At 58.8% G+C, this 11,983-nt stretch overlaps 1 long non-coding RNA gene across 1 annotated transcript; it reads left to right on the forward strand.

The window, feature by feature from the left end:
* Window positions 1–9,379: 9,379 nt before the first annotated feature.
* On the forward strand, window positions 9,380–11,515 carry LOC147373261 (uncharacterized). Its single transcript, XR_015164654.1, has 2 exons — window positions 9,380–10,788; window positions 11,057–11,515. It is a non-coding gene; the product is annotated as an uncharacterized LOC147373261 (long non-coding RNA).
* Window positions 11,516–11,983: the final 468 nt, after the last annotated feature.

Here is an 11,983-nt window from a genome sequence, read left to right on the forward strand (position 1 = left end):
ACACCCTGCCCAGGGGCACCTGAGAGAGACTCCTGGGCTTCCTGGGCCCTCAGGGTCAGGGAGCGTTCCTCAGGGGCGGGAACAGTGCGGGGTGGGGTGGGGGGCAGAGGAGGGTCCCCAAGGACCCAGGCCCATGGGGTCCCAGAACAGGATTGAGCTGGGCAGTGAGCCCTGAGAAGGGCCGCCAAGGCAGGACAGGAACTGATGATCCTGGTTCTCTGTTCTCAGGGAGGGACCCAGTCCTGATGGAGTCCAGGCAGCCACTCAGGTGCCAGGCAGGCAGGGGACCACGCCAGGTGAGCCTCAGGACCAGGCCAAGCCAGTCCCATCCACCTGCGACCTCGAGCTAGGGGGTGTGGCCACAAGCTGGGGGTGTGGCCACGAGCTAGGGGGTGTGGCCACGAGCTAGGGGATGTTCCCCCAAGATCTCAGCCAGCAATGGGGTCTGAGAAGGGTGATGAGCACAGCAGGGCGGGTTCTCGCTTGGCCAGGGCAGACAGACTTGACCCCCTGGCAGGGGTTGCACAAGCCCAACCATGACTTACGTCTCTGCCGACCTGGGCCTGTATCCCCATGTGTACAAAGCCACTTTAGCCCTGAGCACAACCAGGGCTTCCCCGGTGGCTCAGTTGGTAAAGAATCTGCCTGCAATGTGGGTTCGATCCCTGGGTTGGGAAGATCCCCCAGAGAAGGGAACGGTTACCCATTCCAGTATTCTGGCCTGGAGAATCCTATGGACAGAGAAGCCTGACGGGTTACAGTCCATGGAGTCACAAAGAGACACGACTGAGCGACGTTCGCACATACATGGCCCTGAGCACAACCAGAGAGACATGACCACTGGACCTGTGTCCGGAGCTCTGCCTCCCCGAGGGACCCACAGAGCTCCTGGCCCCCCGGGAGCCCCTGTTCCCCCATGTGCATGATGTTTGTTGTTCAGTCAGCCGTGTCCGATTCTTTGTGACCCCGTGGACTGCAGCACACCAGGCTTCCTTGTCCATCACCGTCTCCCGGAGTTCACTCAAACTCATGTCCATTGAGTCGGTGATGCCATCCAACCACGTCATCCTTTGTCTCCCCCTTCTCCTCCTGCCCTCGGTCTTTCCCAGCATCAGGGTCTTTTCCAGCGAGTAGGTTCTTGCATGAGGAGGCATGAACTTGAAGGTCCCCGATGTTTTTTCAGCTATGGGGGATGGGCTTCCCTCCTAGCTCAGTCGGTCAAGAATCTACCTGAAGCGCAGGAGCCTAGTTCGATCCCTGGGTCAGGAAGATCCCCTGGAGGAGGGCATGGCAACCTACTCCAGTATTCTGGCCTGGAGAATCCCACCGACAGAGGAGCTGGGGGCTTCCCCGGTGGCTCAGCTGGTAAAGAGTCTGCCTGCAATGCAGGAGACCTGGGTTCGATCCCTGGGTTGGGAAGATTCCCTGGAGAAAGGAATGGCTACCCATTCCAGTATTCTGGACTAGAGAATCCTATGGATAGAGGAGCCTGGCGGGCCACAGTCCACGGGGTCACAAAGAGTCGGACACGACTTAGTGACTAGATGACGACATGGGATGGGCGAGGCCTGAGGTGACCACCAGGTGGCGCCCCGCATCCGACAAATAGCGCAGGTCTGGCTGGGGAAGGGGGGTGGTCCTGGAGACGCTCGCCACCCAACCCCCCAACACCGGCTTCCTGTCCCCGGCAGCCTTCGAGGTCCAGAGCAAGGAGAGAGAAGGGCAGGTGGGTTCTGCCTCAGGCCAGCTGCCCCCGCAGGAGGCTAGGCCTCTTCTCCCCTCACACACCCCGGGGTGAGTGTCTTGCTCCATTGGCCGTGGGGAGGTGGGGGACAGCCCCTCTTCCCACCACCGGGAGGACAGCTGTGCTTGCCGTGTCCAAACCCTGGACTGGGGTCCAACCCGGGGACTGTGCCCTTGCCCCCAGCTCTGTCACGGGAGCCCACACTTCTGCCTCTCTGAGCCTCAGTTTCCCCATCTGCAAAACAGAAAAGAACCATGGCACCCCTTCCCCTCTGCACCTGGCCACCCGCTATGGGCCAGCATCTGCAAGTGGGGGGTCCCCAGCAGGGCTGCCCTCTAAAGTGGAGGGTGCCATCTGTGCCAGGCTGCAGAAGGCTGCATGGCCGAGGTCACAAGGTCCCATGTAGCAGGGGTTAGGCTACAGAAGACCCAAGATGAAAGCCCTGCTGCCCACCACTTGCCCGGTGGGGTGGGGAGTGGTGGTCTCGTCTGATCCCACCACAGGAGCTGAGTCAGGTGTCCCATCCCTGTGCCCCTGGGCCCAGAGAGGTCGGCACAGCGTGTCCCCCAAGGACAGGGGCCTTCTTCAATCCCCTCTGCACCCTGTGAGCCCAGTCACAGGGATGGTGGACTGTCAACGCTGTTTTATCAGCGTGGTACCTGCTCAGTGGCCCTGGGGCAGTCACCACCCTCCTAGATCCTCAGGGAGTCCCACCCCAAGAGAGACCTGGAGGTATCACTCAGCCACAGGGAGTTTCCCCGCCTAAAGCTCTGGGCTCACAGGACAGACTCCTGGCCAGGTGGGCAGGGAGCATGGGAACAGCGCTGACGAGTGGGCAGGCGCCACCCCTGGCAGCTGATAGGAGCCGGGTACACGTGGGCCTGGAAGCCACAGGCTCTTTAGTCTGCCTGACCCACAACCCAGTGACAGACAGGCGGCCCAGTGAGTGAGATTGCCCCTTTGGCAGAGGACGTGGGCAGCTGCTGGCCTGGCCCCAATGGAGCAGGCTGGGAGTCGGGCCAGGCCCAGTGGGCTTGGCCATTCCAGTTGACACTGGTGCTTAATGGGCAGCCTTGTCTGGGAGGCTATAGGTTGTACAGCCTCACTGGGCCTGAACAAGTTGGTCTTGAACAGGCAAAGGTCAGGCCACTGTAAAACCCAGCACAGGACCAGCCACCCAGAGAGAGCAGACTGCTGGGGCCAGACATTCACCAGTCCTCCCCTGCCTGGTTCACAGCCTTGACTTGATCTCCCCCTGCTCTTGAAGGCTCACTCCTGGCAGGAGCAGAACCTCCCCTACCAGCCTGCCTGCAGCCGCAGGAGGCCACTGCCCTGCAGAGCGCACGGCACAGCCCTTTTCACAGTGGGCCGCGGCCTGGAACGCCCCTCCTGCTGCTGCTTGGTGCCGTCACCTCCCCGGGCCTCCGTCATGGCCCCCACCCCAGCTTCTGTTAATCACCAGCCATGGATGCCTGACACCGTCTTGTCATTTGACCCTCCTGTAGGTGTTATTTTTTTCCATCCGTCTCAGTGAGAAGCCTGCCCGAGCCCCCCAGGGCCTGGAAGACACCCATTCAGGAGCACCCCGGGCCCAGGCAGACTTGTACAAACCCCGGCATGCCCAGCCTTGCCTCCACCAGCCAGTCCTGGAGGCAGGAATCCAGCCTCTTTCCCTCCAGGGAACCTTCCTGGCAGCCTCCACACTTGAACCAGACATCCTCGAGCAGCTGTGGATAGCTGACGGTGGAGGGGGAGAGGTTCAGGGTCCAGGGCAGCTCCAACTGCAGACCAGCCAGAACGGAATGTGCATCAGCTTGAGGGATCCACCTGGGGGTGCAGCCCTCCAAACTATCCTTCATTCAATCCTTTCCCAGCTGGGAGACAGACTCGGAACAGGCACTGACTGTGCATGAGGATTAGGGAGACAATGCTGAGGGCCTTGGAGGCACAGGGAAGGAGGGAGGGCCACAGAGCAGAGGTGGGTCGCGGCAGGGGGAGAGTTCACAGAAAGCTTCCTGGTTCAGATAAGTCCTGAGTGGGGTTTTGTAGGATAAATAGGAGTTTGCCAGCTGCGAAGTAGGGAAAGGAATGAGAAGCCCCACGTTCACACCCTGACTGTGCAGTAATCTATATACAAACAAGCTCCATTCTGAGTCCAGTTGGCTTGAAAGTCCAACAAAATTAGCTTAGGTACCCCACTAACACAATCAGGTATCCAGGACTGTGCCGTGCGTGAGCACGCTCAGTCACTCAGTCGTGTCTGACTCTTTGAGATCCCGCCAGGCTCCTCCGTCCATGGGATCATCCCGGCAAGAACGCTGGAGTGAGCTGCCCTTTCGTACTCCAGAATACTCTACTGTAATAGGTTTATAATGCTTGTCACACAAATTAGACATAAAAGCAAAACAAAACAAAAACAGCTTTTAATCTCATAGTACAGTCCCCTGAAAAGTACAGCATCCAGTACAACAGCTGGCGTGCAGGGACTGGCATCAAGTGAGCAGGCAAAAGGAGTTGCTGACCAGAGCAGGGAGAGGATGTGGGAGATGCTGGAGCTGAAGGGCCGTCAGCAACAGGAGACGGAGGGCGAGCTGCTGTTTCCCTCACGCCGGACGGAAGTGTGCGCACAGACGCACGTTCACAGTTGGAAGGTCCGTATGTAGGGGACTCGCTGTGCGTGCTGTGCGGGCCTGTGGGAGTTGCCTTGTGGTATGCCGCTGGGGTGGACGGGCCATGGACTCCCTGTGGGAGCCGGGGCCTCTTGTGTCCAAAAGGGCAGGTCCTCTCTAGAGTCAGTCTCAGAATTAATCCGGAAGATTTAATTGCAGGTGACAGAAACCCACGCCAAACCAGCTTAGGCCCAGAGAGGGACTTACCACCTTATGTAAGAAAAAATCCCAGAACTGGACCAGCGTCAGGCAGGGCTGGTTCAAAGGGCATCCCCAGGGCTCGGCCCCGTTTCTGTGGACTGCCTTCCTCCCTGTGCCCCGCTCCTCCAGCCGGCTCCACCGCAAAGGCGGAAAAGGCCAGGCCTTGCCCTCCCCATCCCTGCGCCATGGGAAGCTGTCTCCCCTTCCCCAGCAGTGAGTCACAAAGGCTCATCGAGCCCTGGCTGTGTGTGCTCCCTGGCCCGGGTGGAGCCGGCCCTGCGGGGGTCGGGGGCAGCAGTGGCTTGGTGGGCAGAGCCGAGCTGCTGCTCCTGGGACCGACACTGAGATCAGTGCCGGGAGGACACGGGCTTCGTGAGGGCCCTTGCAGTGAGTGACCTTGACCTTCGAGGATACGGGAACTTCCTGTCTGTGCCCCTGCGCCCATCAGAGCGCTCAGCCCCGCGCAGTGGCCAGGGGCCAGGGAGCAGCGCCCTGGAGGCCAGGCCAGCTTTGCCCTGGCCATAACCTCTGGGAGGGTGGGGGAGGCACGGTGCTGGTTGTCTGCTTCTCTCTGGCCACTCGGGGCTCCACGGGACCCCCGGGGGCACCTCTGGCAGCTGCCAGGTGGGCACTGCTCGTATCCGCCCATTCTTCAGGCCAGGAACCAAGAGTCCTGCGGCCCACGGGGGCCTGGACGCCTGTCTCACCCACAGCCTGAGCTGCCCTGCGTGACCTGGGCCCTGGGCCTGCCACCCAGCCTGCTTCTGGCCAGGGCAAGCGGTTCGCTGCAGACAGGCACCTTCACCAGGGTCCCCCAGGGCCCCAGGGGCAGCGTGGCACAGCCACCCTCCAGGCCACGACTGAGTGAGTGCCCTGTCTGGGGAGGGGGGCAGGGCGGGCAGCAGAAGGTTCAACCTTGATACGCAAACCAGGCTGGGCAGAGGCCCAGGGGCACCCACCTGCTCACCCCCCATGGGGCGCTCACTGCAGCACGACCTCCAGCCTACTGCAGGGCCGCTCACTCACGTGGTGCTGAGGGGCCGGCGGGGAAACTGAGGACCGGGAGCAAAGGAGCCAGTCCAGGCCGGCCGCCCCCAGCCACCCACGTGATCCCTGAGGGCCGTTTTCTCACCCCGAGCTGGCGCCAGCCCCAAGACTCCTGACCAGGGCTTCCCTGATGGCTCAGTGGTAATGAATCTGCCAGCTGATGCCTGAGACAGGGGTTTGATTTGTGATCTGGGAAGGTCCCACGTGCTGCAGAGCGACTGAGCCCGGGCCCCACGACTACCAAGCCCGGAGCTGCAGCCCCTGAAGCCCACGCGCCCTAGAGCCCATGAACCCCAGCTAGAGAAGCCCCTGCAGCCAGAGAAAGGGCTGCCCAGCAGCGAAGACTCAGCACAGCCAGAAATGAATAAACAAAAATCATATATAAAAAAGAAAAGACTCCTGCCAGAGCCTGTCAGAGCTGGAAGGGCTCTTGGCCAGGGCGGGGGCCGGTGGTCAGCAACTGGAGGGGCCCTGGCGGTGGAGAAGTGCCCCCCGTCTCCTCCATCGGTGCAGGCAGAGGACAGGAGGTGCCCGCTCCCCCACCCCGCTTTAAACGACTCAGCTCTGGTGCTAAATGCAGAGACACGGCTTGGCCGAGCGCCACAGTCAGCCCAGGTCAGCTCCCAAGGCAGTTGGGCAGCCCGGCCGTGACCCAGGGCCTGGGAACACAGGCAGGACCCAGGCGAGCTGTGGGGCCTCCGAAGGGCGGTCTGCTCGGGAGGCTGGCGACCTTCCCAAGGGCGGACCGCCAGGTGGCCGCCATATCGCCTGACCCCACATTCCCTCTGTCCCTGGAACCCCTCCTCAGGCCAGGCTTCTGACCGCCCAGCTGAGCTCTGTGGGTTCAGGGCCCCGGGCCTCCCTGCAGGTCTGGCTCTAATCTCAGGCCCTTCTGTGGTCCCCAGTTCGCAGGCAGGACACAGAGGCTGGGCAAGGTCAACCCAAGGTCACAGAGATGGGGCTTGAAGCATCTGCTGGCCCTGCCCACTCCCATCACTCACACGGCCCTGCCCCTACTGGGGGCACGGGGCCCTGTCTCACAGGCCATCCCTGAGGTCACGCCCCAATCGGGAAGGTCAGGTACAGGTCTGCGGGTGCCAAGGTGACATCCCCCACCTACACAGCCTCTCACTTGGGCTGCAGGGATGCCTCCATATCCCAGCCCACCCCCTCACGAAGGGGGTTCCTCCATCAAGGGTGAATCAAGAGCAAGGGCTGTGGGAGGCATGCGCTCACCAGCTTGGGGGTTGGGAAGGCTTCCTGGAGATGACGTGACCACTAACCCAAGTCTTCAGGGATGAGGAGCCCTGACAAGGGAAGGGGTAGGTAGGCGTGGGGCTGGGGAGGGAAGCTTGGTGTTCACAGGGGAGAGAGCCTCTAGAGGGAGCAGAACCTGGAGGCAAGAAGTGTCTGGGTGAGCTGCAAAGGGCCTGGGGCACCCTTGGGTCCTCGAAGGCCACAAGGAGACTTCAAGGGTTTTAGTGGGTGAGTGAGGGAGGTGGGGGAGGTGAGGAAAGTGGAGGATGGTGGGCGAGATAGGAGAGAGCTCTCAGGAGCCTTGGCTGGAGCTGGTGATGGGTTGGAGGGGCGGGGGTCCACGTGGTGTGCAGCCCAGCCCCGACAGCTGGCTCAGACAGACTGGCTGTCTAGTAGCCCCATCGGTCAAGACGGGGACCATGGAGGGGGTCAGACTTCAGAGCAATTCGGGGGTTCCTGCGAGGCACCTGGGGGGCAGACCCGGTTGGGGACAGACCGGGAGGCATTGCCTCCTGTGGGGTCCGTGGAGCCAGATGGCAGGATGGGATGGGGATGGGATGGGGATGGGGTGGGCGGGATGGGATGGGGGTGGGATGGGGATGGGGTGGGAGGTGATCCACTAGGAGGAGGAGGGGGAGGACGGCCTGGGCAGAGCGGGGAGCAGCGGGAGACATGCTTTGGGTGCAGTCCAGGCCGAGGAGGGCTGGAGGGGCTGCGGCATCAGAGAGGGGCAGGAGTGCCCAAGTGTGTCCCCAACACGCCGGAGGGCCGTGGGCGGGACTCCAGGGGCAGAATAGACGCCCTGGAGGCACTGGGGGGCCAGCAGGCACCCTGAGCAGCCGGCCACCCACACCGCCTGCCCAGCTTTCTCCCAGAAGCTGCTTCCGAATTCCCAGGCAGCCCGTGGGCCCCAATAGGGCTCAGATCAGGGAAAGAAAAAATAAATTCTTTGTGCTGCAAAACTGCTGCCCTTTCCCACAGCCGTCACAATTCTGCCTTTGTTCCCCGTGAAGCCAATGATTGAGAGACCAACCCTGTTCATACGACTGTGGGGGTCTTAAATAGCAGCCCCCCAGAGCCTGGGGAGGGGTCCCCAGAGGCCGGCCTGGAGCAGGTGGGCACGTGCCAAAAGAAGACGATGTTCCCCCAGGATGGGCGGCAGCTGGCCCTCGGATCGTGCTTGAAACTGAAATACATGGCAAGATGCCCTCAGGTGGGCGAGGTTGAGAAGTAAGCAACGCAGCTGGTCGAAGGTGCTGGCAGTTCGGCCCTGGGAGCATCCTGCCTGAGCCCTTGGCTTTGCCGAGCCCACGGTGGATAGGCATCGGGCGGGGCCTGGCCCGCGCCTTTCCCTGGATCTGTCTTGGCGGCCACCTTCATTGCTATGTCAGATCTCCACGGCCGTCTGAATCACCCAAGGGAGAAAATGCAACACTCACGTGTGTGTGCACACAGAGACTTGAACACACAAAAACAGGCCCCCACACACAGAAGTGGATGCACACTTGTACACAGATGTGAGCACACAGACATGTCCATGCTCACCCACGCAGGCACACGCTCACAGGCAAGCATGCACACAGAGACCTGTGCACCCAGATGCACACACGTACACGCACGAGCGTGTACTCGTGTGTGTGCACAGGCATGCACACACGTGTATTCATGTACATACTCAGGTGGCACGCGAAAGTGCACAGTTACACATGCACACACACGCAGACATAATTGCAAACCTGCTGGTGCGCACACCCATACACAAGCACACACACACACGTGCGCTTGGTCTTGCACATGTGTGTGAGCTCAAGATGGCTGGCAGGTGACTCCACGCCTCCCGTGACTCAGCTGTGCAGAGCCCGGGGGTGGGCACACCCTCACCTTTCTCCTCTGCTGGGTGGTGAGGAGGAGGCGTCCTGGGCTCAGGGAGCTCCCGATGCTCCCCTGTGGGCAGAACACGCTCAGCTCAAGGTTGGATTCCATTGCTCTGTGCAGCTCCCGACTTCCAAGGGCAGCTCCCCGGAGGCACTCCGGGGAGGGGCTCAGGGGGAGGACTCTCACCCCGGGCTGAGGGGCTGGCTGTGTTCCCTCCGAGCCAAGGGGAGGGATTCGCTGTCAAGGTCATGATCCCTTTATTGTTCTGAAATAAGTACCCTCTGCACTATATGTTCACAGAAAAATGAAGGCTTTGAGGGGGCCAGGGCCGAAATTCTGATTCCATCTCTTCTCCACCCCTCGGCCAATGCATGACTCACAATCCAACAAGTGTAGGCTCAGCGCCCGCGACTTCCCAGGGGCTTGGGAGGACCTAACACGGAAGGAAGCTCAAGTCCTGTAATCCGGTTAAATGCAGGAAAAAGCCGTGTGTGGCCGTGGCGGCCGCCACCACCGCCTCCCTGCCCTCCTGGCCCCTCCCAGGCGTGTCTGGGGGGCTTTCGAGTGTGTGTGTGTGGGTGCCACCGGAACTGCCCTTGGAGGGGGCGAGGGACAGACGGATGGTGAGCTCAGTGAGCAGCCCCTCCCCAGTTACCTGGGCCATGGCCAAGGAAGGTTCTGGAAACATGGCCACTGCCCACAGCCCTCTGCATCTGCCAGAAGGGCTTGTGGAAATAGCGGTGGGCCTAACGGGGTAGGGCTGTCGCTGTCTTCTCTCTACAGATGTGGAAACTGAAGCACGCAGAGGTGAAATGACTTGTCTGAGGCCCCGGAGCCTGTCTGCTCCAGTGGCCACGCTCTCGAGCCCCGTGGGGACACAGTAACGCCCCTCTAGGATGGTCACGTCCTGATACCCGGAACCTGTGAACGTCTTCCTCCGTTTTCTTAAATGTTTTTTTTCACGTATTCAGCTGCCCCGTGTCTTAGATGCCTCACGAGGGATCTTCAGTCATAGCATGCGAACGCTCAGATGAGGCATGTGGGCTCTAGTTCCCTGACCAGGGACTCGGACCTGGGCCCCCTGCACCGGGAGTGCAGAGTCTTAGTCACTGGGCCACCAGGGAAGTCCCAATAGCTGCCTTCTATGGTAAAAGGGCCTCTGCAGACGGGATTAGTTAAGAATCTTGAGATGGGGAGATGGTCCTCGATTTCCCCCGAAGGTCCAACGTCATCACAAGGGTCAGGAGAGGAAGGAAGAGGTCAGAGTCAGAGAGAGATCAGGAGATGCGGAGCTGCTGGCTTGGACGTGGGAAAAGGGCCCATGGGCCAAGGCACGTGGGCGCCTCTGGAAGCCAGCAAAGGCCAGGAGATGGGTTCTTTCTTGGAGCCTCCAGGGGAAGCTGAGCCCTGCCCTCACCTGTCCTGAGCACCGTGAGACCCACATGAGACTCTGACTTCAGGACCTGCAAGAGAAGAGACTTGGGTTGCTTTATTCATTTCGATTTATTTGGCTGTGCCAGGTCTTCATTGCGGTGTGTAGGCTCTGGCTCCCTGACCAGGGATCGAGCCCAGGCCCCCTGCATTGGGAGCACAGAACCTTAACCACCAGGCCTCCTGGGAGCCCCCTGGTCGTTTTTCAGCCATTACTCTCGTGGTCACTTGTTTCAGCGGCCACAGGAGGCTCGTACGATGGCTGGGCTCTTGACCTCCACGGCCTTCTCTCATCTCACTTAACGGCAGTTCATGAATTCTTCCCTCCTTTCTTAGAGGCTTTGTCTATCCCCCTCCTAGTGGACCCAAAATCAGCCCTACCATGCCAGGAATGGGGAGGCTTTTTCTTCCATGGTCAGGGTCAAAGCTGCTGAAACTCCTCGTCCCGTGTGGCCTCCGGCGGGAGGGGAGAAGGATTCAGAGGCAGCCTGTCTGCGGGTCTGGAGGATGCTCCCAGACGCCCCTGCCTTCCTGGCAGCGCCCCTCCGTGCTGTCTTCCCTCAGGTGTGTGTGTGGTGGGGAGGGCCTGATTTCCCCTGGGCTGAGCACACTCCTTCAAATGCCTTCTCGTCCCGGAAGAGCCGGGAGCGAGGAGGCACTAAAACCATGAGCCTTTAGGAGCGTGAATTTTATGGCATGTGAATTATACTGCAATAAAGCGTTACATCAAAAAAAGGAGAGAAAGGGAAACATCCGTTTGTTGAATTCTGGGGGCAGTGGCAAAGAATATCCACAATGACTATTAAATTGCACTCCTTCTTCCACCTGCTAGATTTTCTTCACTGAGGTCGACAAAAACGACAGATTGCAAGAGAAGCAGAAGCAGACGTGAGGATGAGCAGCGAGGTCCTGCCGTGGAGCGCGGGGAACTATATTCAGTACTTTGTGATAAACCATATGGCAAAGACTGATAAAAGGAATGTGTGTGTATATGTAACTCAATCATCTTGCTGTGCAACAGAAATTAACACAACATTATAAATCAACTATACTTAAAGTTAATTTTTCAAAACTAGGAATCATCCAAAAACACAAAGAGGACAAAGCAGACACGAGAATCCAGCTACCTTCTATTAAACCAGACATTAAGAAGATTTGAAAAAATGTTTTTCAAAATTTGGGGGTAAGGCTTTGAAAATTATAATCATTTTCATAAAAGTGTTCTATATGTTAAGATACGAAGGGCTTATTATTGTTATTTTTATATGAATTAATAAATACTTAAAGTTTTTTTCAGTTGTATTTTCTAACACCAGAAATACTGACAAATATAGCCCTCAGAGACAAAATGTTTTGGAGTTCTCAATAGCTTTTAAGAGGATGAAGGAATCATAAAACCAAAATGTTTAAAAATCACTATCTTACACAAGCACCGTACAAAGATTAAAATCAGGAAGTCAACACTATCTGTGGAACAGACCTCATTCTGATTTCACTAGATGTTCCCCAAATCTCCTTAACAGCAACTAAACACCCGGAACAAGAAGTGGGGGGCCGCAGTTGCATGGGATGACCAAAGTTCCAGTTTCAAAAGATGGGAAAGTTCTGGATGCTGGTGGTGGAAGCAAACAAAGCGACTGTCCTTAATGCCAGTGAACCAGATGCTTCAAAATGGTACGTTTTATGTCACGCATGCATTTTGTAATACTCATTTATTTGGCTGTGCTGGGTCTTCGTTGCGGCATGTGGGATCTACTTT

This window comes from Bos grunniens, chromosome 5 (genome assembly GCF_055505025.1).
Source record: "Bos grunniens cultivar Pamir isolate PY7600 chromosome 5, Bosgru_T2T1.0, whole genome shotgun sequence".
NCBI classification, from domain to species: domain Eukaryota; kingdom Metazoa; phylum Chordata; class Mammalia; order Artiodactyla; family Bovidae; genus Bos; species Bos grunniens.